The 27,731-nt window shown below is 30.2% G+C and overlaps 1 protein-coding gene across 2 annotated transcripts in view; it reads right to left on the minus strand.

Annotated features, from left to right (window-relative positions):
• Nucleotides 1-27,731, minus strand: part of LOC107439425 (thrombospondin type-1 domain-containing protein 7B) — a 524,453-nt gene that overhangs the window by 259,692 nt on the left and 237,030 nt on the right. For both annotated transcript variants that reach the window (XM_087163956.1, XM_087163957.1), the window contains exon 3: nucleotides 14,618-14,677. The gene's annotated coding sequence lies outside the window, so the exon portion shown is untranslated. The remainder of the gene's footprint in view (nucleotides 1-14,617; nucleotides 14,678-27,731) is intronic.

Below are 27,731 nucleotides of genomic sequence, written 5' to 3' on the forward strand. Positions count from 1 at the left end.
GAATAAAATTTTGGATTTTCCAACTTCAGAAAAAGAAAGTGAATCGTTGTGTTTCTCACAAAATAGCGTAAGAGATTTCCTTGAAGGGTTGATTACAGTGACCATTCTAAGAAAGAATAAGGCCTAAGTTAAACATAGCGTTTCTATCCAGGAATAGAATTTTCCAACAAAGTTGAATCCCCTGCTATAATTCAATAAGAAGGAAGGTATATCTTTTTCCGAACAACTTAAAAATATTTAATGACATTTGGAGTGTTAAAATTTAAATGAAATAAAATGGAGAAAATGGTAGAAACGTAGTTGCCAAACCCGAAAAAACGAGTTATACTTACATTTTATGTCAAAGTTTTAAGATTTTTTTGAAAGCTACTTTGATAAAAGTAATAGGTGAATAAAAACGTTTGGTTGATTATAATGCTTAACTTCTTGTTTTATGCGTCACTTTAGTTTTAGATTGTACGATATAATACCTAAATTAAATATTTATTTGGTATAGATTTTTTACATCATTATTTTGCCAGAAATTGAATAAAAACTTTAAATTATTTTATCAATACAGACCTATCAAGATACCTTTCAATTATATAAATTTCCCTTGTGAAATGTTATCAATTATTTTTTTTCCCAACCATTTATTTTCCACCTATTTTGTTTTTCATCTCGACAGAGATGTAATTGCTGGCTGTCATCTGTTTCGGTTTTTGTCAAACATTTTCTCAAGAAAATTTGAATAATAAAGTAACAATTCAATTCACAGGTAAACCACAGAAGAAAAAAGAAAATGGTTGAAAATTAAGCATTAAATAAAGTGGACTCTTTTATTGCAGTTCAATTTTTAAAAAAATCCCTCTAAGAAAATTCTAGTGCCTATAAATTAATAATGTGTTTTGTAGCTATCAGTGTGTTATTGTGAATAATATGAAGCGAAAACCTCTTGGGGGTATGCGAGTGTTAACGAGCAGAGACGAAGTTAAATCTTATATGTAAAAAAGCGTTCTAAAAAACGGTAAACGGAAACGTAGAACATTTATTTCCCTTTATATTTATCACATGCATTCTGCATATAATCAAACTATAATTATGTGATTTTCATTTGATAATGTATATTTTGAAAGGTTAGTTATGCTCATACTAAGGACAAAGAAATTTTCTGACCTATATATTAGCCTCGGGTGGGCTCAGATTAAAATTCTTCACCCTCGGGCAGGATAAGACCTCCAAAAGTAAGCCCGAACTCATCCATTAGTCTCATTGAAAAATATTAACTTAGAGATGTATACGAACAATCTGGACAGTGCTGGTCTCCCAATTCTATAATAATATGGGAGGAAGACTCATTTCTTTCCCTTCAGGACAGCTCCTTCATTCACGCATTGTGACTTGCACAGCCATGACGGAAATTTGACGAATTAGGTATCCGAAACTGGACTGTCCTTCTCAAAGTCCTGAGCTAAATCTCATAAAACACTTTTAGAATGAATTAGAGCTCAGATTTCGTTGCCAGCCAAATTGACCATTCCCACTGCCAGTTCTCACTTAAGTTGTGATGGATACTTGGAAGTTCATTCTTATGATGCCGACCGGCCTGTGTAGGGGTTAGGGAACTGCCCTTGCACCAGAAAGGTACTGGGTTCGAATCCCGGGCAAGGCATGGATGTTCTTTCCTTCTCTGTACTATCTTCCCTTACTGTGGGAGCAACGCTGACTCACCTAATATGGTGCCCCTGAAAGAGTGACCAACAAAACTGCCCTTCAGATACCTGTATGACGTAGATCAACCCCAGTCGGGCATTGGAAAAAAATTCCTATGATGGCCACCTATCAAAAATTGGTAAAAAGCTTCCCAGTCGTGTGCAGACTGTAATCGTTACTAAAAGAGAACCAACATCATATTAATATTTGCCTCAGAATTCGGGTCACTGGCTAAATAGTAATTGAACCTTATTTGTTTAAAGATTAAATTTTTTTTCTTCAAAAATAGTGTACTTATATACAAACTTACAGTCACGCAATTGTTTTATTTTATTATTTTTATTTAAGCATATATAAAAAATATGTTTATTTAGGAAGTTTATCTAAGATCTATTTAAATGAAGTTTGCAGTTCGTAGCTAGCATGTTCAAAAGAAAATACATTTCATTTTAAATTTAGTGCTCGTATCCATAGGATATTTAAAGTCTTAATTCTTTAAAAAGATTTCATACAATATAAAAAGTGCTTTACACATTCAGTAAAGTCATATTACATTAAAGAATAAAACATATTTTAAATATTTAAATACGATTTTTTTTGACACAAATTATTTAATAAAAAAGATAATCTAGCGTGTGTAAATATTTATTATACCACACTATATTTAGAAATCAAACTTTGTCCAATCAAAACGGATAAAATATGTATGATAAAAAATAGTTTTCTACCGCAGTACTATTAACCGACAAATTCCGGTGTGGAAGGATTACATTTCTTCTTTAAAAATAATGGCAGTGATGTTCTTTATTCATAATTACTAGAGGAATAATTTCAAACTTTTAACGAAACATATCCTAATACAGAAACTTTTGGTTTGATGTTTTTTAATTAAAATGTTAGGTAAAAATAAACAACACTTCTAGCGATTTTATGGAAGTTTTTAAAAGTATTTAAGAGGTAAACCTGAGATTTAATATTGAACGACGATGTCTGTCATAGCCGAAAAAAGAACAATTTTACCTCCATTAATATTTTCAGTAAATCTAATCATTCATAGAAATTGACCTAAAAATTATTTGCACGCGTTTCCCTTTCAAATTTTAACTTTCTTTCCTCTATGCGAAGCAATCCAGGATGGGCCTAGACCTTCTCCAGATTTTAATTCCACGTGACCCTATCTTATACTTTGATTTTCCAGTTCGTGATTTTGAATGTTTCGCATTCAAGATACATTCGAGATAGTCTAGTCACATTCAAGAAAGTCTAGCGGCCAGAGTTTGGCCGTCCACCCTTTGGAGGTGTTAGTTGGCTTGGTTACGAAAATATTTTGATGGCCAAGTCCTAGCGCTAATTCTAATTCTATATCTAGCCTTTCTCAGTCTTCAGAAATAGGTGAAATTAATTGGAACATTCAAATAGTGATAGCTAAAAAGAAACTGACATCAAAATATATTATAACAACCACTATATGTTGTTTTTTTAATCAAATTGTAATTTTTTTAATCTTATTGTTCTAGGAGTAGCCTAAAAAATACATTTCATGAAGCAATATTCACCACGAAAACTTTCACAAGAGTACTATACATCCTAATTAGATAATTAAACTGAAAATAGATTAAGATTAAAAAAAATTACTATCAAAAACTTTTTTTCAGAAGAAATTTTTTTTAACAAAAACTGCAATATTTTCTATCGCACACGATAGATGGCACCACTAAATACAGACATATTGTATATTAACAGTAAAAATTTCGAAGTTGGTACTACTACAAAATTACTGCAATTTACAAACTGTATCTTTGTTTTATAATAGAAAGCATCAATACGAACAGGCAAGCTATCTTAGCAACAAATCGGGGATATGTAACAAAAACAATTCAAAAAGGCTGCCCACAAGGGTCTTGCATAGGACCGACTGCGTGGAATTTAGTAATTAATTTTCTTTTGAAAATGCAGTTTGAAAATTCCATAATACAAGCCTTTGCAGACGACTTGATAATTCTTACATATGCCAACTCTAGGAGGCAGTTAGAACAAGTATCGAATCTAACTCTAAATAGTATTCACAATTGGATCACCAACAATTCTTTAACTCTTTCAATTGATAAAACAGCCTATATACATTTTTACAACACTAACAGGGGTGCAATCTTCAAAATTAACAACGAAAAAATTAAGCAAACAAATCATTTTAGGTACCTTGGAGTTGAAATCGATAAAAAATTTAATTGGGGTCCTCATGTCAATATCCTTAAAGAAAAGGCAAACACTCTTCTCAATTCTCTTTACAAAATCAATAATAAATCTTGGGGAATAAATCAAAAAGCAAGAAAACTCATTTATAACGCAGTAATAGTCCCCTCTCTAGCACATGGTTGCAATATTTGGGCAAAAAATATCTCACCCCGGATATCAAGAACCTTAATTTCGATTCAACGCAAATTCCTTTTGAATATGACCAGGGCATACCACTCTACCCCCACGGCAGCTCTTCATGTTTTAACAAATATACCCCCCCCTTATAGACCAGATTATGCTCTTGTCATGCTCAACAACATTAACTCAAATTAAAAAAAAATGCATTCTTCCATCAGATAAGTTATAATCATCAGGACTATGAAAATAAATTAAAAGTGCCAATTTATCACCCATCTTATTATATAAAAAACAAAATCTCTTTAACTGAGCAAGGTAACTACGACTTTAGAAAAGATACCAACTTCTTCACAGACGGTTCCAAAACCGAAACAGGCACTGCATTCGCATTTCTTAACAATGCTCATCCACAAACCTTCACATTGGATATTAACAACTCTATTTTTCAGGCCGAACAATTGGCAATATTAGAATGTGTAAAACACATCAAAAATAACTCAAACTTTAACAGACAAATAAATTACATAATCTGGTCAGACTCTAAAGCCTCAATAACATCAATTAAAGACGCAGGATCAACTAACCTCATAATCAAAGACATTCAACATGCACTAATGGACACCGCGATTCAACTCTCTTGGATTAAAGCGCATAACAATAAAGAAGGTAATGAGAGAGCGGACAAATTGGCCAAAAAAGCAACACAAAGCATTAAAAATTATTCATTTCCTCTCCCTGTTTCACACCTAAAACAATCTCTTAAAAAATCTTTATCTAGTAATTGGCAAAACCAATGGAATAATTCCGATAGAGGAAGACGTCTGTTTAACATCATCAATAATGTCAACTATTTTAATTCAATTCCAATTAAACAAGTCATCTGGTTCCTAACAGGTCACGACCCTTTTCCTTCTTTCTTTCATAACCTTCATATCTCGGATACAAACCTTTGTACCTGTGGTCAACCAGGTACACCAGAGCATTACTTATCAACTTGTCTTTACACAATATCATGGCATACACGACTCTCAAACATTAATAATTTACATATTTGGCAAAAAAAATTTCTTACAAATAAAAAACATTAAACTCTACATTAATTAACGTAATGAATTTTCTAGCAGAAAACGACTCTTTATTAAAATTTTAATTAAACCTGACTTTTTATGTAATCTTGATAGTGTTTAACAGTTTTTGATTTTGTCCTTCATTATACATTTCGTCCTCGTTTACATTTTCTTTATTTGTTTTCTTTTTGCTTCTTTTTTTTCAATTATTCTGTATATAACAAAATTCGCTTCATTTATTGTTCTCTTTGCTTCAATTTTTTTTTTTTTTTAAATATAAATTTAAGTAATGTGATACGAATTATTGTCATCTTTATTGTCATCTGTATCATCTGTATTGTGTAGTTATGAGCTTTGTGCGAGCTAAACTGTCGTCCAGACGTGGACTATACGGTTAAGGGTTTTGCAAACCTAGGTACGTGTCCACGTCTGGAAGAAAAGAAAAAAAAAAGATAAAGTAATTTTGCAGTGTTTCGACTTCAAAAATTCTGTAGCGGAATTGGCCAAATCACCACAGTCTTCAAACTGCATTTTTTTCTGTAAATTTTCTGCAGTTTATTTTTAGCAGGGTACATGATTTTGCTACCCCTACTAAAATGTTTTAAAACCTATAGTAGCCCTGTTGGATTTCGAGGCGATTATATAATTTGAATAAAATATTATAAAATAAACACTAACTGAGATTCTACTGCGCAAATAAATTTTCAATTTTATTAACAGCTGTGGCGGACATCCATCAGATAACCTCAATAAAAAATTTCACATGGCTTTATCACATAACTTGTAAAGTATTTTCAGAGACTTCAAATCAAATACAACTTTCTATCGCGGTCTTCACGATCACTTTGGCGACTTTTATTTCCACTATTCTCACATTCGTAAGATGTAAGGATCTTATCTTACATTCCAAGCCCCTGCCATAAAAGAAATGATGAAATAAAACCGTAAAAGAGATACCAAATACATCTCAGACAGCCATCACTACAGCCAAGATTGGCCTTAAAAAGATATTCCTCAACACTACGGGGTCTTTTTATTCAGCGCATAAAGTGGATCATAGGGAGACGTGCTAGCATGGCCGGTGAATTTATTGGAAATCCTTTAGAACAATTTCAGTGTCCTTCTGCCGGACAAAGAAGGATTTTTCTTTTATCTTATTTCCAACTCTTCTTCGCAGAAGTTTCCTTTGGGGACTGATTGTAAGGAGTATCTCCTTCAATCTGTCGTATTTTGTTAGAAAGTAAAAGCGTAAAATACTTGGCTTGACCGTTCTTAAAAGCTTTACTTCAGTAAAAATAAAGTTTCTGATAATGCAATGAAGTTGAATTTGGCTTGTTAGATTTTCACTTACATTTAATTTTTCAAAATAATTTTTAGTGTTCTAACAATGAAATAGTTTAAAAAAAATAATTAAGCATGGAAACAGTTTATAAGTGTATAGGAATTTAGAAATAGTTTTTTTTTTTTAGCCAGAAAAATATTTTTAAATAAACTCATCGCAAGATTATGACAGAATTAATTATTTAACTCATCTATTCCACTTTTTTTAAGTAGATTTTATTCTTAGTATCCTTTTTTAAGCTTTACAAAACTGCAAAATCTATTGTCTCAAGTGAAAGACTAGAATCAAAGATTGAAAGATAGTTTGCTTCAAATTTTTAAAAATTTTTTTCTTGAGTCTGAAGAACTACTTTCTTGAAATAATTTTCTTTTAATGTCTTTCGTCTTGCATTTTTATTTTTTAGGAAGTGACATTCACAGAAGTAAAGTAATAGATGGTAAATAAATAATTCAACATTTAAAAACTATTTTACAGTAGGAGAATAAAAAGCATATTCTCTGATATTAAATGTCAGAGATAACTTTCTTAATTTAGCGTAGAAAGTTTTTTATCACCTTGACAGCGAAAAACTCTTAATATTTACTGATTTGAAATTTAAATTTCTTTGTACATTGTTAGAATTTTCATTCTGAAATTACGATAGCAATTTGTCCATCCGATTAAACATAAAGCTTATGGTTAGGAACAGTTTTTTGACTTTACGGTATTTTGACCGTTTAAAACTGGTTAGTGCAGTTAAAAATCTGTGAATACAAAAATGCACGGTAGTTTTACAACTAGCATAGTTTCTCAACGATAAAAATGAAAGTTAAACGGACATCGGAGCTGTGCTGACGTTGTGCCATTTATGCGTCAAAGATGGTTTCGTATTCCTATAGTCTAAGGCAGTGTTTCCCAAAGTGTGATACGCGTACCCACAGGGTTACTTGAACCTTTTGGAGGGGGTACGCGTTCTTATGTTAAATATCTTGCAACAAACGAAATTTAAAAATTTTATATTTAAAAACAAAGTTATAAATGAAAATTTACTATTACTCATTTTCTATTGGATATTTTTAGCAGAGTTAAGAGTTAATAGTGATGTCAACAGTCAGTTGTGCTTTTTAATTGTTGTACAATTTTTTTGTAGTAAAAAATCCATTCATTTTTTTATTAGTGCTGCACAGCGTTACGAAACATTTAGATGGGGTACACAAAAGTCGTGAGTTAGGGAAACACTGGTCTAAGGTTTCATATTAAAGAGTGCAGGCTACTATAAACTTGTCATGTAGTGAAGAAATGAAAGAAACGTTGTGGCATCAACGCTGGGACTTGAACTCCTGTTCAGTCAGTCGATTGACCACTTTGGCCTCTCAGCTACAGTATTTACCCAGCTGCACGGATAAAAATGGCTTCATAAGATAGGCCTAGTGGTCATGGATAAAATTCTATTTATTTAACAATTTTACGTTAGAGCAGTTTTTTTATAGTTAACAGTTTGAATACCATTTTTAAGGTTGTTTGACTGTTATGGTTGAATATGGTTAAACAATAATTAAATATAAAACTATTTAACCTCTTTCTAACAGTGTAGTTCGTTTTCTATTTTAGGAAAAATTAGTGTAAGATGTATACAATTATTTTAATTTATCGAAAAGCTTTTTATTTAGTTATTTATTTATTATACCTTGTTGGCGCAGATAGAATTCTGGTTGTTAAACCGTATTAGGTAAAAACACTCAATAAACGTTTTTTTCTCACATTTCACAGTTTGAATGGTTATTTTACTGTTTTTGTTGAACTTTTTTATGGTTATTTGACTGTTTTTGTTGAATTTGATAGACAATTATATAAATTGCAGTAACAATTAAATGAAACATAATTTGTTGTTTTTGTTGAACTTTTTTATGGTTATCTGACTGTTTTTGTTGAATTTGATAGACAATTATATAAATTGCAATAACAATTAAATGAAACATAATTTGTTGTTTTTGTTGAACTTTTTTATGGTTATCTGACTGTTTTTGTTGAATTTGATAGACAATTATATAAATTGCAATAACAATTAAATGAAACATAACTTTTAATAAATAACAATTAAATAATAAAATAACAATTAAATAAAATGCTACTTGACCATTTTTACCGAGGCATTTCTATCAGCGTAATAACATGAAAAGCCCATGGATTATGAGCATAGACTAACCAATATTGCTTTAGACTCGGATGGCAAAAACCAATCTTTACAAAACTTTAATACATTTTGGACCTAAAATAAATTTATAGAGATTCTCAGGTTTTTATGGAACAAAATTGAGATTCAAATTTGCATATTTATTAGAATTGTAAACGTGAAAACATAGAAAAATCATGAAAGGACAAGCTTTCCAACCCCATAAATCTATTGCAGTATTCTATTGATAGACAATAGAATTTTTCTTTATTCTATTTCTATACTTTCAAAGAAGTATTCTTTTGGGATTAAAAGGAAAGGGTATCTTTAACAATCAGTTTCTTCTGTTGCTAAAAAGAAAGAAAGAAAGAAAGTATATGGTTTTTCATTGGAGTCGTACTTCAACGAAAGTAAAGTTTCCGAAAGCACCATGGGATATTTCATTTTGTAAAATTTTTATCTCAAAACTTTCTTTTTAATTTAAAACTAATGCTAAACACGTTTATGTTATGCTTGATATTTCTGAGCAAAAACGAAATTAAAAAAAAAAATAAATAACAAATATGACATCAAAAATCTGTGTTATAACTTTAGCGATTATATTATTGATTATATTATTGATTTGCTATTTTTTGATTAGCTATTTATTGATTTGCTTATTTACGGATTAACATATTAATTGATTCACTTATTAACGGAAGAATACAAAATCTAGATTCGAACCAAGTTCAAAGGATTTCGAACAACCAATCACAGTTCTAAAAAAAAATAATAAATCAAAATATGGTTGTTAGAGATCTTTATAATACGAAATTTATAATTTTAATGTAAGTTCTGATGATTTAAAATAATTAAGTGAATACAATTTGTAGAATTAAGAATTCATCATCAATACAACACTAACAGAGTTAATAATGTCACCATAGTAGTTTATAGGTTTAACATCTTCTTATAGTTTTATACCACACTTTGAAAAAAGTACTGTCTAAACTAACAGAATATGGTAAAATTTACCGTGTTTATGGCTCGATTGAAACATGAAACAACCTGGTAATTTCTACCGAATTGGTTTGGTAAAGATTTTTCTGAAATTAACGATAAAGTATGGTTTAATAACGTGTGATAAAATTTGGTAAATATGGTAAAATGTGTTGATTTATCATGATAATTTAAAGAATAGCATAAAAACCATTCATTCGGCTAAATTTACTTTTCAGTTTTGTTTTTTTTACTAAACGTGTTGATAATATGAACTATAATTTTGAAAACAGGAAGTTCCTATAAACCGTTGCCATATGAACAAAAAAATTATTAAATGAATGGTAGATTTCAGTTTTTAATATCAGAATTGTGTTTTTTTTTCATTACACTTTTAAAACTTTTTTACTATTGCAGAACACTTAGGCAATCTTTTATTATCCAAAAAAACGAAAATTTCTGTTTTCTGATGCGAATGCTGTTTAGTGCATTTTTCAGATGAACTAAAAAATACAAGAGAAAAAAAAACACTTAAACGTTTTAAGTTTGTTCTATTTAAATAAACTTTTCACGTTCTATAAACGCCTCAAGTGCCATTAATAAACTTTCGTCACTTTTGGCGAAAAGTATAAAGCAGTTTAAATAATAAAACTGAAGTGTAATTTTAAAACTAAAAATTATTCTAATCTTCACGCTTCAGCCTTGTTGGTGTACATTTAAAATTACAACGAATTCTGTAACTCAAAACATTTATTTGTCAAAGATTCTTCTGCATTATTTATAAAATCTCGTATTTTTATACAAACAGCAACCACCATTATTAATCTTTTCTCTTTTTCTTTAAACGCAAACGAAAACGAGGGGAAACTTTACTTTTTATCAATTCAGTATTTCTGAAAGATATAAAAGTTTATATTTGGGGGAAATTATCATTTCTTCAAAAACTCTTCTAACTTCAGAAGATTTCTAACATGGAAATCACCCTCTTTCTTCACATTCTAACGTTCGAAATTGCCGCTAGAAAATAAGTCGTTAGGACTCTATTTGAATATTTTAGGGGCCTCCTTATGCTGCATCAGTAATAACAATCTGTTAAAGAACAAAATAAACGTAAAGGAGCAGATACAGTTCTTCTTCTAAAGAAAAAGATAAACACCTCAGAATAAAATAAAAGACAAGCAGCAGGCCTAACCCAACGTCAGTAAGGCTGTTTTTCTTTTCAATACATTTGCGTGCAATATTTATATGCATGTATTTTCTTCTTTTTTTCACGAAAATGGCAAAAAATTTGTTCTTTTTTAGAATTCCGCCCCTCCCTCCAGGAGAAAATGGGATCTGGAATTTATTCTGCTCGGGTATCAGTATCAACAGCAAGAAAAAAAAAAGATAGCCATTTAGATAACAAGTCGTATCATTTGAGATAGGAAAAAAGTGCAAAAAGGGGAAAAAGAGTTTTATTTTTGTATTTTAGAATCAGTGACTTAAAAAATGGAATGTTTTTGAATTTCGAAAACTGCGTCTCTTTTTATGTACGGTAAATTTACGTGATAGGCTGAGAATATTCGAAAATATAAGCTTTGTTTTGTTTATAGTCGCAATAAAATCTTTAACTATAATTCAACTGTTGGTCATAAATATTGTGAGAATTCCTTGAAAACACTCGAGTCTTTAAAGAGTTAAATTTGGAATGAAAAAAATGTGAAGTATTATTTATATTTTTATGCAAACTCTGGTAATTTGTATTTGTCTTTCATTGGTTGATTTGATTTTTCTTCATCATTATAATTTCCATTATCTATTTTTTTTATTTTCAAGAATTCATTATGTAAGATAAAGATAACTAAACAATTTCAAAATATAAGTTTCGTTTTGCTATTGTCGCAATAAAATCTATAACTATAATTCAACTTTTGGTCATAAATATTGCGAGAATTCCTTAAAAACATTTAAGTCTTTAAAGAGTTTAATTTGGAACGAAAAAAAATGCGAAGTACTATTTATATTTTTATATAAATTCTGGTAATTCGGATTTGTCTTTTATTAGTTGATTTGATTTTTCTTCACCATTATAATTTCCATTACGTATTTTTTTTATTCTGAAGAATCTATTATGTAAGATAGATTAAGATAATTATAGTTGTTCAACAGTTTGAAATGTTTTGTTTATAGTCGCAATAAAATATTCGATTATAATTCAACTATTGGTCATAAATATTTTGAGAATTTCTTGAAAACACACAAATATTTAAAGAGTTCAGTTTGGAATGAAAACAAATTGAAGTACAGTGCACAAAATTTAAAAAAAACACCGACCATCCTTAATACCTTTTGATCTAATGCTCGGATTTTTGTGTTCAAGGACTCATTCTTAATAGTTCGAAGGTGTAACCTCAAATATATTAATTAATTAGTGCAGGCGATATTTCAAATTGAAAAATTTGACACAAAAACGTACTTTCTCTGAATAAACATAACTTTTTTTCGATGGATTCGGATTACCCGATCTACTAAATATAGGGATTAGCCGCAATCTGGGAAATATGGTCCCAATAATATGGTCAGGAGAGCGATTCAAAGTTTGGACCTCCTAGTATTAATTTTGTTTATTGCGTATTTCACCATATCTCGAGAACTTTTTAAGCGAATTGAAAAATCTTTGTTCACAATTACAAATTTCGTTTCTTCAAACATAATTCCATGCAAAAATAAATTGTAGTAAATATTTACTATTTTTTTATTATTTTATTTCGTAATAATCAAAAAATGTTTGAATTGTAAGGGATACAATTTTATACAACATTTTAAAGTATCTAATTTTTACAAGGCATAATACGAAATTTGAGCGAAATTGGTTGAGTTTACCAGAAATGTCCTCACTGTACGGTACTTTACCAGAATTTTTTTCTCCGTGTAGCTATGCACCCCCTTTTTTCAAGGGTTTATTTTTTAACAGTCTAGATAGGAATGCTATGTAATTTGGACTCAGGTCAGATGACGCAAACAGAGCCGATCTTCAACCCTTTTCTCCGAATTTCCACGCAACAGTCATCAAGAGTTAAAGTACGACTTGCTGCATATACTCGCCAGTTGTTATTCTTGCACCAGGATTTAACCTATGACCTCCAGATCATCACTAGAAAAGTGATCAGTGCCTTTACCGATTGCGCATCCGAAATGCTTTCTGGATACCTCGATTACAGCACGACTTTACATTCACTTTAAATGCCTTCTCCTTGACATAATGAGCGAAATATAACCCAGTTATGCCCTATTTACGGCGTATGTTTCTTACCTTAATGAGGCTTGCGCTGCAATTGCTATTGTGTTTTTGACGCTATCACGCGTTTTTTTGTTTTGTAGATCATTCAGCCAAGGCTTCCGTTTGAAGGAGAAGAAAAAATAGTTTCAAATTAGGACAATAGAAGAAGCTGTTCTGCTAAAACCATATGCAAATGGTGTACACAGGAAACTATAAGTATATTTTTGAATTAAAATGTAAACAAATAGAGCATCCAAGTGTACATATAAATAAAAAATATTTATATTCTTTTATTTCCGAACTTTATTACCATGCCATCTAATTAATTTAATTTCAATTTTTTCTTCCAACGAACACCTTGACCATATGATCTACGTTTGTAGTCAATGTTTATATAGGACTCGTTCAATCGAACTGGAGTAATGAGGCTCTGATTATCATTAGTTTAATTTTAAACTATCTGTATATTAAACTAAAAAAAAACATTTTTTTTTAGGAAAACTGTTCTATATTTGGTGCATTTTTATAGTTAGTTGATTTTCTGTTTTAAGCATTTATGTTTAAAGTAAATATGCTATAACTAGACACTTCTTAAATTTCTATTTTTTTTCCAACGAATACCTTGATAATATGATCTACATTAGTAGTCAATGTTTCAGTAGGACTCCTTCAATCAAACCAGAGTAATGAGACTCTGATTATCGGTAGTTTAATTTTAAAATATCTGCATATTAAACTAAAAAAAAACATTTTTTTTCTAAAGAAAACCGTTCGATATTTGGTGTATTCTTGTAGTTAGTTGATTTTCTGTTTTAAATTTGTAGGCTTAAAGTAAATATGTTATAACTAGACACTTTTTTCAGTTTTAAATTTATGTCCCACACTATTTAAGTAATCTATAAATGGAAAACTAATTTAATTTCATAAAAAAAAATCACGAATACCAGTTCTGAATCAGGTAACTTATTATTCACAAGAAATGAAAAGCTGAAACAAAACATTTCTTCTACACTTAATAAATAGTGCATACTTTATAGCAACAGTTAGAATAAAATGACATTACATAAATTAATTTCAGAAGGGAACAAAATATGCTGCTATGTTTTATTCAAGGAAAGTTAAGTAATATTTCTAATTTCAACTTTTTATATTTATTTTAATATTAATATTTCTATGTAACGTACACTTCTGTAAAACTAAAATATTAAAATATATTGGATTTAGCTTTACTTAATTAAAATGTTATTATTTATACCATGTCATGAAACGAAAAGAGAATTGCACTAAGTAGTACAAGAACGTAGAAAATTAAAATTTTCATCAATACTGAACTTCTTTAAGAGCTTTTTAAACAATATGTAAGTAAAAAAAAAACAATGCTTTTTATTATTATTAAAATTTTGGTGTGTAATTAATCTTTCTGCATTGTGAAATTTAAGTATGTAATTTATCTTTCCGCATTCCAAATGATTTCATGACACTTTTTTTCTACTTTTAAAGTGTTTATTACAGTAAGTTAAACTATATTGAATGTTTTTTTTTTATACTAAAACACAAAAATTTCTTTTCTTAAAATATAAATAAACGAAAAGTACGAAAGTTTCTTTCCTTTTTTCTTGAACTTTATTTAGTAAGTACTTTTATTATAGGCATATAGTGAGAAAATAGATAAGTTAAGTTTAATTGCGGCAAATACTTTTTTCCTGCGATATTTTTCTTTACTATTATGAACTGCAAAATTATTCACTTACTTTAATGTTTCATTGGAACAATTGCATTTCAGAGCACTCCCTATGCACTACAAGTGAAATCTGTAAAAAGACAAAAGAATCTATTTTAGAAGGGAAAAAAGCATCTGCAATAGTTAAAAAAAATGAAGAAATAGAAACGAAATGGCGTCTAGGTGTCTCTTAGTTTTAAATCTCATTTTTCTCCAACAAACAAAAAGAAAAATGAAGTACGCTTTTAAACAAAGTATAAAAAGTAAGCAAAAATGTACTCATATACCGCTTATACCATGGAGTATAGCATCCATTCTGAGATTGTTGTTTAGAGACAGAAAATATGAAACTAAAGAGCAGTTAGTCACCAGATAAATTTCGATCCTCAACATGCTATATTTTAGCAAGATAAGTAATTGCTTTTCTCCATGCATTAAAAAATCGTAAGAGCCTCCGCTGCTGTTTTGGGTGTTCAACTTAACGTTATATTTCGTTTTTCTGAGCAATAACTATGAAACTTAAAAACTTTAAATTTCGAAAGTACGTAGAAAAAAGTACAGGGAGAACGATAGAATAAAGACACTTAACATTCGATAACTAGCTCGAGAATTATGAACTGTAACTGATAAACTTGTAAAAAAAAAAAAAAAAAAATACCCTGTTGGCGGCTTAGTGACATGCTACTAAAGAGTCGAAATCCGACGTGCTGGTAAGGTCCTCTTTTTTACATAAACTTAAGTTTTTTTTCCTTCAAAATTCGAATTTGTTTGAAAGTTATTGCAACTAAGCGCTTTTTTTGCGATTTTTCTTTTTTAAATAATGAGCATTTATCCAATATTGTGGAAAAAATGTATCTCTCTCGAGACCTTTGATTGAAAAGTTCGCGCCAGTTTTGATGTTAACCAATTCGTATTTAAACCTGCAGTCTTCTCCATATAGAAAAAACGATTTTTCCATGTTATTAGATGGGGAAACAGTGTATTGCGGTGAAACATTCTCCCGTTTTCTAAACAGCCAGTGCGTTTAAAGCAACAAAATAAATTCAAATATCAAAAAATAAAATAAAAGAGTGTTAGATTAGATAAAGGGGATCGTGAATGGATTTTCTCAGTGGTATAAAAAAAGTAATTAAATATTCATAATTTTCTACTCATTGTGCGATAAATGTATAATACTCAAATATATTTAAAGCAAGAATCTCTTAAGAAGTTATGCAAGGACGTGTCACGTAAAGAAGATTTCCGAGTGCTAAAGTGAAAGTTATTAGCATTCATTAAACAAAACTTGCAGAGGGAAATTATCAAGATCGATTAACAGTTTACTCGGTACATGTTTTTATGGGTCTATTCAACTGCCCGGTATTCCCTAATTTGATATTGTTAAAAGTTAAGTACCACTTCCTGATATTCCTTTCACTGATGTTTTTTAAGGTTAAGTGACATTATCCTGTATGCACTTGCAAGTAAGTATTCTTGATGTTTTTCCCATTATACCCTAATCGGGTACATAGGTATAAGAATAACTTCAGATCGATTAATATTATTATTTGTAATGAAATAAGTTCGTAAGAGGGAAATTCGATTTTCAAAAAATATTTATTTAGTATGGAAAATTCTATTTTTTTCTTCAGAATATTTTTTTTTAAATAAAAGAATGCTCGCTTATATGCCAATTAACCCCTTAACGATCGGTTAATTTTCAAGAAAACGGTCATAAAAGTGCGTATTTTTTTTGACTTTAGTATTTGTATTACGAATTTGATTAGTGCTGATATCTAGTTTAAAATAAACTAACTATCTGCAATTACCTTAAAAATATCCTGGTACTGCCATCTGGTGTGTAAAATGAGAAATAAAATCTTTTCCGGGCAAAAGAAATGAATTAGTTTTATTCTTATTGGCGCGCTACTGCTGAACACTCCACCCCGTCACTATCACCGGAGCGAGAAATGGAGGGCGAAACCTCACCCCGTCATTTTCACGGGAGCGAGAAGGAAGGGGTTAAGGAAATTTCAAGGAATCCCCACCTGAAACGGGACAAATCAACTTTATTCCTTCACCGTGTAAACAGGGAAAATTTTTCATCCTCCAATTGGAACTCCTCAAACAGTAATATAACTTTAATTTTGGCTTTTTTTTTGTATTTTCAAACTTCATGTATACTACTAGACAACGTTTAATTCTTCGCTTCGAGGAGTACCTCTCAGTCACAACCACCAACTATTAAACAGTCACAACTTTAAATGTCAAAATTTTTACTTCCTATTGAACGGCGACCACTTTCGTGGCTTCCGTTGGTATTGGATGATTAGTGTGTAAAAGATAAGTTTTGTCTAAACACTTCAAAAGTGTCTTACGTTCGTTTTCTTAACCGTTGAAAGAATTTCCAATCCAAGTGGTGATTTTTCGTCCAAAATATCTTTGAAATTGGCCGATTATTGGAATAGAGGTTACTGTACTGGACAACGAGGTCAGTAGTAGTGGTTTCGAATCCCACCGTTGGCATGGATGTAACTTTCTCTCTCTCTCTCTCTGTGTTCTATTCATATTATATATTTTTTAACCGTCGTTGAACAATCTTCGTTGATTCAATTTTGGATTTACGACTACTAATGTTTAACTCCGTTGCCTTATAATTTTGAACCAAGCCAGAAGACAGGGAACATTGAGGACTTTGCGACTTGACAGATTTTACGTGCATCAGTCACCATTTACTGCACGGGGAGTCTTCGGCCGGTGGGGATCGAACCCACGACCTTTAGAACACGGGCCCAGTGCCCTACCAACCAGGCTGTCCCGGCCCTTTCTTTGTGCTCTATGTCCTTTCTTCTGTATGATTGTGTGGATGTAACCCACCCTATAAACGGATTTGGGGTTGTGTGACATGAGCGACGCTACTCCGCCACCGTGGCACAGTCACAAGTGCCCACTGGGTAATAATAAGAGAGTAGTAATTCTGGCACTTCTGAGGTCAATGGGGCATAGACAAAAGCGCCCGCCATTTAGAAAAAAAATTCTTTGAAATTATAAAATAAGAGGTAAGTATTATAATACGTGTAATTTTCTTTTCAAACTTAATCATTCATTTTAATTTTAAGTATTAAAAGAATAATATACACTAAATGATGTATTTTTTTCTTGACATGTAATTCATACATTTTCACTTTTAAGTTTAAAGGAATAATGAATACGACATTACGTAATTTTTTCCTAAAATATAATCTTTCATTTTCATCATTTCAGAAATAAAAAGAATAATACACTCTCTATTAGATAATTTCTTTCTAACATCCATTCATTAATTTTCATTTTGAAAATAAAAAGAATAATTTTTTTCTATGTATTCCTTTATTTTCACTTTATAGGTGAAATAATGGATACAATATTGAATAAATTTTCTTCCATCCTTCACTTTCTTGTCAACAATAAGATGAAGAGTGAACATTTTATTCCATTACGTAGTTTATCTTCTTAATAAGCAATCATTCTTTTTCATTTTAAAAATTGCATGCCTGAATTAAATTAAACTAGATTAAATTAAAATCAGAATTTTTTAAAACATGAAAAAAATCTTTACACTGAGCAGATTTAGAACTAAACTTATTTAATATTTAACTCAGCAAAATACTATGTTAGGGGTAATCATGATAAAAATGCAAATAAATTTTATGAAATTATACTGTAAAATAATCTTCTAATAACATTATCTCTTTGTAAAAAAAGCAATTCATTATTTTTATAAATTCATAATTTTTAATATATTTTTGCCTGCCAGCAACACAACTAAAACATTTACACATTGTAATAATGTGAATGAGCATGAAATAATAAAAAACGTCGCGTTTTCCGTGAGCCAGTTCGTTTTTTGCAGCGCATAATTTGCATTATAAAATCTATTTTCCTGCTTATAATCACAAAGGAAAAATAATTTTCTTGCTCTCACAGTTCTGACATAAAAATGATTAAATTCATAAAAATTATTAAATTTATGACGTTTATAATTTAAAGTAGCTTATTCTGAAATAAGTTTTCATGATTGTGATTCATTTTATGCTGCATCATTAAATTATAATGTATCTTATTATTGCAAAAATTGTAATTATGAAATAAAGAATAGAAATGTTTTTTAATGTAAAAGTTAAACAATACATTTTCTAGACTTACGCAAAATTAGGAAGAACAGTTGATTAGAAAATTATCTCTTTAAATATTTATTAAAAATAGTTAGAGGAAATTAAATATAAAAACGCTTTTCGAATGCAATATTCGAAAGAGGGACATAATATTAAATTTAAAAATAATTATTTTTTGAAATAGATGTATGTACAGTAAATATTATATTTTAATTTAAAATATTCAAATAATATGATTTAAAAGTATATTTTTATAATATATATCATTCATGTAAAAAGGAAATGAAAAAAAAAAGGTACGTAATTATATTTACTTAGAATGATTTAACTTCAAAAATAAATAGATGATATATGTTTATTTTAGTAATTAAATTTATTATTATGCGAGAAAAATAATTGAATTTCCAATAACTTTAAGGAATAAATTTTATCATAAAGTTAAACTAGGCACATTATGAATAAAAGAGTACATCAAGCGAAAATGAATAGGGAGCAAGTATGTACAATTTTTGATTTTTTTAAAAGTATATTAATTTATATTCACTGTTAGAATTTTCATTCTACAATTACGGCTAAATACCTGCCAAGAGTCTGTTTATCCGTAAAAATTACAGATAGGAACATTTTTTAACATGTATGGTTTTGAAACTATTAACAATTAGCATTGTTTGTATGAATTTTTACTGGATATTGGAGTTGTATGTGGGGTTTTTCGTTAGGCAATGGACATTGGAGTTAGGTTAAAGTTGAGTCGTGTTTTGTCAGATGACTAATATAATACTTCTTAATTGGATTATCTGGTGGTGCCATCTTTCGTGAGAAATGGAAAGTATTATAGTTTTTCTATTGTAAGCAGCTCTCAGATGCTGCGATCCATTCGTAAATGATAATTTCGTATTTCAATAGTCCAGTGTCACAAATTCGGTAGTACAGGACACTGAAAACTTTTCACGTGTTGAAGGAAGGGAAGAAACAATGTGGTGTCAAAGCTGGGATTCGGCGCGGTGGTTTGTTAGTTTGACATATTATCCCTCTCATTTACAAGTTCTATACAGTTGCAAAAAGCTAAAAGGCTTCATACGGAGGGACCGAGTTGGCGTGGAAAAAATATCTGGTTGTTTAATTTTATGAGATGAAAAAAGTCAATAAATGATTTTCTCACAGTTAACAGTTCGATTGTCATTTTTTTTAAACGGTTAATTCATTGTTTTGGCTGAATATGGTAAAATAACAATTTTTTTATTTTAATTTTGAGAAAATTCTAACAGTGTTTTGAACAGATTTTTTTTTAAAATCAAAATTCTAATGCTTTTTTTTCTTTCAATTTGAATGATAAACTTACTTGAATGCATCCTTTTTTAATAATCTTTTTTTATTAAAAAAAAGAAAGAAAAAAAAAGAAATTTTTTTGTTGTTAATACTGTCATTATATGACAGAGCTACTGTGCACATGCAACGGACTTATAAAATGAAATAAAATTCAAATGTAATTTACTTTAGTCTAAAAATACTTACTAAGGAAATAATCTTATCAATCTTTACTTTAATTAATTTACACATAATAGGCACAATAAATCAGCCGGCCATTAATGGCTGACGGGACGCGTGGAAATCAGGTTCTCTGGAGAGAAGTGCATAATCACTTTTTATAAGTATAAAAACTAAGATATACAGTTTTTTTTAAACCTTTTTTTATAACTGATTAGTTCAGTCTTTTTACTCTGTTTAAGATTTTTTCTTCTTACGTTGGGGATTAGCCTTATGAGCCATTTCCCTTCTAGCAATCCAGTATAAAACAGCCTTTAAAAGATAGTTGTCAATAGGTAAAATGGTAATGGTCATAGAGGCACAATTTTGCTAAGTGTTTAAGACTCATCACTTCACCTGAAGAGAGCACATAGGGTAGTCAGAAGCTACCGAAACACCAATCTGGTGAAGGTGAGCCTGAAGATAGTCATGACCAGCTAACGTACGAAAGTTTGCTGTGAAAATTTGCCGGGGGTGGTCCATGGGTAAAGGATTACGAAATGAGGTTGGATCAAATCTTTCCCGTTTCATCTATATCTAGCACATTCTTAATATATTTGTCGATCGCTCTCAAAGTGGTGGAGAATATCTGGTTGTAGGCGAGAGCAAAAGTGGGTTGATGAAGTCTACAGCTGCATTTTGCCAAGCGATCGGCTCTCTCATTTTCGGAAATGTCGCAGTGGCTGGGGAGTCACTTAGCTTAAGAGCGCTGCATTAAAAGTTAGAAACTAGTGCAAATGGGATAAATGTAGTGCCCTTAGCTTGGACCACGCATTGATGACACTTTAAAATACAGAAGCCGGGATAGCCTGGTTGGTAGGTTCTTAGGCCTATGTCCAAGAGGTCGTGGGTTCCATCCCTACTGATACACGTTAAATCTGTTGAGTCACGAAGTCCTCTATGTTCCCATAAAAAATCATACCTATGATGGGGGTACTGATATAGGAATTTCCTTGTCTTCTGGATTGGTTCAAAATTACATGGTTAAGGAATTGAAAATTTGTAGTCGTAAACCCGAAATTAGGTCTGCTGTTCAACGACGGTTATAAAATAAAATAAATTAAACTTTAAAATACCGTGATGACTCAGGGGATAGAGTGTTCGCCTTCTAGTGAGGTGAATTGGGTTCGAATCCAAAAGATGGCTGGTCGATATAAATTCCGTACTCGACTTGCACCGACCTCAGTGCTGACGTAAAAGTTCCTCAGTGGTAGAGGGATTGTGGATTCGAGTCCCTTTCCCGGTAGGAGGTTTTCCCTACCGTAGGAGGTTTTCGTGGTTTTCCTCTTCATGTAAAGCAAATGCGGGTTAGTTCCATCAAAAAATCCTCAATAGAGACAAATTTCTCCCAATACTTGATTCAGGAATTCCCTTGTCTTCTGGATTGGATTCAAAATTACAGGGCTACGGAGTTGAAAATTAGTAGTCGTAAACCCGAAATTGGGTTGGCTGTTCAACGATGGTTACAAAACTCTAAAATGTCTTTTTTTTATTTAATTATTTTTTTAACAGCAATTTTCACAGATCCTAATATGACTGAAATTCTGATACTATGCATAGTGTATAGATTTCTAAAGCTCGAGCAAATGTATTTTCGATGCACATAGGAAATTTTATAAATATAGCAGTCATAGTTCTTGTTGAATTAAATGCAATTAATCCATAACTCCTAGACATTTATTTAAAAGTCTTATTTGAAGATTTTTGATCTGTTATGTCTTTACGATATTCTTAAGTTAGGTTTCAAACAATAATGTAGTTAATACGGATTTAAAGAAGCAATGCTCTGTTGCGGATTTTCCTTTTCCTTCTAAGCTTCTTTTAATAGGATTAGGAAAAGGAATTCTTATAGAAATAATCACCTGTTGCACTCGACTGAAAGATACGTGAAACTTTCTGTCTATTTCACAATTTATTACTTTAGAAAGTTCGAATCAAAGTTGTGAAAAAAAGTTATTTTACGAAAAGTTATTATATGAGATGGGTTTGTTTTTCAGCGAAAGTTATAAATGTTTGCATTAACTATTAATAGCTATTTTGTTTTGAAAAATCCGGAAATAGTTTTATAAAATGGATGGCTTAGTTTTGCAGAAATAAAACAGCTCAGATTTTTTGAATGTATTGTTACAAAAAGTTAATAACATTATTAAAATGTTTCAACTTGAAGATATGATCAATTAATAAAAATAAACACATGTCATGGACCGAAAAGTTTCTCTATGATCGATTAATATTAACAATTAAATAAAAAACTAAATCGTTTTAACGTTTCAAATATCTATCTCCAACTCTAAAAGTGAGTTTATTTGGCATATTCTTTAGATAAAAACGTATACTAGGTTAAGAATGTTAATAGCTTATATCAAGAGTAGAGGTTATAGGTAGGCACAGTGATATAAATTCAGAAAAATTGAGAATTCATATCTGAGCTTATATAAAGTAAAGAGAGTAAGATATTTCATTCAGTTTTAAACTATTTTATCTCTTATGATATTTCTTTTTAGGATGAAATTTACTTATGGCTAATATATGCCTCATTTAAAAGTTTATGAGCTCTAAGTAACACAATTTTTATGCGTAACAATGCACCATAAAAGGTGTAAAAGAATTGAAAATATCGTTAAAAAAGTGCATCTTTTAAAAATAGAAAAAAAACTATAAACATAAATTATGAAAAGAAAAATGTTTTTATGCGTTTCATAAACTAAACCACTCTTTCATTAGGTAGGATAGCGTTAAAGTGTGTGTTACTATGTTAACATCTTCTTTTACACCATATAATAAATACATTTAGAAGCTTTTCGTTTTTATTTTGATTAAGTCATCTTTTACTCTATTGAAATACTGCATATCAAATTTCACCAGGTCATTGTGGTGTTGAATAAATTTTACATCATTACATTTCATGTTTGTGATGTTTTAAAAACATATTTTGCAGTCTCAGAAATGTGGGTCCCGCAGTGGATTGATAGCTAAGTCAAGCATCACTGGCTACGGTCAGTGTGCGGGTGGATGACCACTTGGATCAGTCTGCGTAGGGACCGAGGGTGTGCGGTATTGGTCCTCGTTAAACTGCGCTACCGTAAAGTGCTCAACTTCGCGCACAGGTCGTCGGACTACCGAAGCGGGAATGCCATCCCCTCCGCAGAGGACTAAAATTGTGATGGCATGTCATCGGATCATCCTCTGGGATGTTTCCCAGACCGTCGCCAATAGCCCATTGTGCAGCTCTAGTGCGACGTAAATTAACAACAACAACAACAACAGAAATGTGGATACAGGATTTGTCATTTCCATGTCTTAAAAGCCAAGGATATTACAATTAAACAAATAATTTTTGTTCAACCGTAATATAATTATATAATTTTATTTTTCTATGATCAGAGCTTTTATGATTCGCAAAAATTGAAAAGTAGTACCAATTTAACTATTGATAAGTTGTAGTTTTTCGGTTATTAACTTCAAATGCTTGCGTGAAAAGACTTGAGATTATCTTTCAAGTTTATAATATGTACCGGGAGTTATGAAATATTGCGTTGATTTTTTAGGAATAGTAGGAATTTTGGAGATAAATATTATTATGTAAGCCAGAAATCTTAATGTCACGTTATGGGATATTCGCTATCAGTTTACATCAACAAAAACTAATAAATAAATAAAAAAAATAATTATATAATTTACGTTGCATAAATGTTACAATGGGGTACTTGCACTTTAAGAAGAAGAAGATCACGAATACTCTCAAATGTAACCTATGATGCCAGAGCCAGCCGATTGCTTAGAAACAAAATGGTTCGTTAAAGTTGAGCAAAGTTTCTAAACATAAGTTAGAATGCTAATTAACGTAAAGTTTATTAAATACAGCACCGTATCGAAACTTATGAATTAAATTTCCTTCACGTCTAAGTTTTTTACTTAACTTAAATTAATAATTTGTTTATATATTTTATTATAACCGTGATATATTTCTATTTTGTGTACTTGGCAACTTAGTTGTATAATTAGTTTGTTCATGTTCTACGTGGCTCCGTGCCTGTCTTTGTCTTAAGTACGAAATATATTGCACGTTGAATATTTGTGAAAGAATCATTGTGAAAGAATATAGAATGTATCCTTTAAGAGAATTGATACTTGATTTACGGGCTTGATTTACTCGAAATGGAATGGAAACAACTGTTGCCAACGTAAACAAATACCATGTCTTAACAAACATTCTGGATCGAGAAACCCACACTACGTCAGTTGTAGGTATCCTATTGTTTTTATTCATGAAATATTTTTCGATATAACTTTTAAACATGAATGTATCATTTTTGGTAGCAATGATGTAAGTTATAAAATGTTCATTAAAGTTTTAATCATTATAAAATTACTGCAAAATTCTTTATTATCGGCATGACATATGATATTATAGCCATAGTAATTTAAATCAAATTATGATGGTATAAATTGCATTTAAAAAACTATGTTAACAAGAAGACAGTTTGAAGCATTTATCTATAACACTGAATATATATATAAGTTATAAAATGTTCATTAAAAGCAAAATTCTTTATTACCGACATGACTTATGATATTATAGCCATAGTATTTTAAATCAAATTATGATGGTATAAATTGCATTTAAAAAAAAAACTGAGTTAACAAGCATTTATCTATAACACTGAATATTTATATATAAGTTATAAAATGATGTATATATAAGTTATAAAATGTTCATTAAAATTTTAATCATTATAAAATTACAACAAAATTCTTTATTACCGACATGACTTATGATATTATAGCCGTAGTATTTTAAATCAAATTATGATGGTATAAATTGCATTTAAAAAAACTGTGTTAACTAAAAGACAGTTTGAAGCATATATCTATAACACTGACAGTGTGCAGATCAACTGTCTCACTTAACGATTCTGGCATTGATAAGAAGTTCTTAAGAAAAAGATTTCCCTTTCAGTCGTATATAAGGAATAAAATAAAGAGTCCATCTGGTAAAAGAGTAAACTGAATGTCACTCTCACGAGAAGACAGTCAAAATCTTTATAATCTCCTCTAAGCTAGACGTGCCTATTTTGCTTTCATCTTCGACAGTGATTGGATTTATGGCGAAAAATAAACCTCTTTTCTTTGGCATTTCGTGAATTGATTTTGAACAGATTCCTCTTTATTTTTCTTCAAGCGATTCGTCTGTTTAGATTTACTCTATTTTATTATATTCATAGGTGTGCAATGCTAAAAAGTACATTAAAAACTAAATAAAAAAGTTTACATTAAATTAAAATAATTGTATAAATCTGTCACTAAATTTTACTGAAATAGAAAACTAAGTTATATTAAATAGTTTTATATTTAATTATTGTTTAATCATATTTAACCACAACAGTCAAACAACCTTAAAAATGGTATTCAAACTGTTAACTATGAAAAAACCTGTTTTAACGTAAAATGGTTAAATAAATAGAATTTTATCTTAGACCACTAGGCCTATCTTATGAGGCTATTTAGTTTCTTACAGCTGGGTACATACTGAAGAGCAAAGGGCTAATCTGTCAATCTCATATCCTGCTTATCGGGAATTTGAATCCTAGCTTTGATATCACAATATTTCTTTAATTTCCTCAGTGTTCAGAGTCCAACACTCTCAAATCGGTGACACTTTTGAAGTAGAATACGAAATCATTCAATCATACGAATATTCAATCTTATTCCTAAATAGCAGATCCACAGAGCTGCTTTCTATGCGTGAACTGCTTTCCATGCAAAGCTGCTTTGTATGCTTCTACAGAAACAGACTAGCACTTCCTATTTCTTGCAGTAGATGGCACCACCAGATAAACTAATTAAGCCGCACTCCACATTTCATTTAAAAAAAAGCACAACTCAACTACAGTTTAAAATCAATGTCTATTCCCTAACATAAAGCCTAACATTACCTAAATCCAATCATTACCTAAATCCAATGTCCAATTAAATTTCATTCAAACGGTTTTGAAACAGTGCTAATTGTAAATGGTTACAAAACCATATAGTTTCGCATTCACATTTCTTTAATCGTACTTGTTGTAAGCGGTTTCAAAGTCATAAAGGAAAAGAAATGCTCATAATCATAAACTTTATAGTTTATTAGATCGGCGGACTGCTACCGATAATTTTAACATAATCTTAGAATTGAAATTTCCAAAGTGTGTCATAACAAGCTTATTTCTTATTTATTAATTTTTTTAAATCATCGCTTAGGAAATTCCTATCAAATATCTCAGGAACATACAGGATGACATCAACAAAAGCTCTCCAAGTTATATTGATTTGGTAGCGGTATACAAACACTTTTTGCTCTGATAACAGTTTGTAATTCTTTCACATTTCGAAAAGTGGCTCATGGGACAGCTGCATGGTGTAAATGTCTTATAAAAAAAATGTGTGGTAGGATTAAGAAAATTAGGAAAAATTAGGAAAATTAGGAAAGAAAATTAGTAGGAGAAAATTTCTACTAAATATCTCTGGAGCACACAGGCCGATATCAACAATAACTCGCCAAGTTATATTAATTTGGCCCTAAATATTCTAATAATAGTTTATAATTCTTTCACAGTCCAAAAAATGGCTCATGAAACAGTTGTATGGCGTAAATGTCTTACAAAAAAAAACTGTGTGGTAATATTAATACATCACACCGAAAAATTTCTAATACTAAACTATGACTTCCAAACCCTAATCTTGCAAAAAACTCTTATTGAAAGAAAAAGGATATTTTCTGCTCTCAAATGTTTAGCAATTAAAGTATAGTGCAGAGCCTCGATATCATAATCAATCGTGCGCTAGTGAACTTGTTACGCTTTTAAGGTTACATATTTGTATTGTAACAATTATGTAAATAATTAACTTGCATAAACATTTCCTACGTAAACTTATAATATTTACCTAGAGAACATTTGTCATGCTAGTATGTTGCTATTATATATAAATCGCAGCTTCGAATCTACTCTATTATATTATCATGTATTCTTGTTGTTTATTGTATCATTATTTAATGTATTGATATTGTTTTAGGTATTATTTTTAGATGTAATTTTATGTGTTAATGTTTTTAAAGTACTGTCATACACTGCCTTATAATATTAATACCCATCAATTCTTAATATTCAACGAAAGCCAAAAACACTTTTGTATTATTTGCGTTAATAACTTAATTGTGTAAATATAAAACTTACAAACACGTATTTTACTATGCAATTACGACTTCTACAGCGAAACATTTTTTTTTAACATTGTATTTAAATATGTTACTATCATGAGTGAGATCAGGGTTTAATGTGATTCATAATATCAAATCAATCACTGTTATGTATTTCTTTTAACATTTCATGTCTTCATGTTGTATATAGGATTTCCGCATGATGACTTAAAAAATTTACTTCCATGAATGAGTTTTGGAAATAAGATCCAGGCATTTTTCAGTGAGGCAATATTTTTTTAATATTC

The sequence above is a fragment of the Parasteatoda tepidariorum genome, chromosome 5, assembly GCF_982258835.1.
Source record: "Parasteatoda tepidariorum strain Cologne lab strain chromosome 5, Ptep-v5.0, whole genome shotgun sequence".
NCBI classification, from domain to species: domain Eukaryota; kingdom Metazoa; phylum Arthropoda; class Arachnida; order Araneae; family Theridiidae; genus Parasteatoda; species Parasteatoda tepidariorum.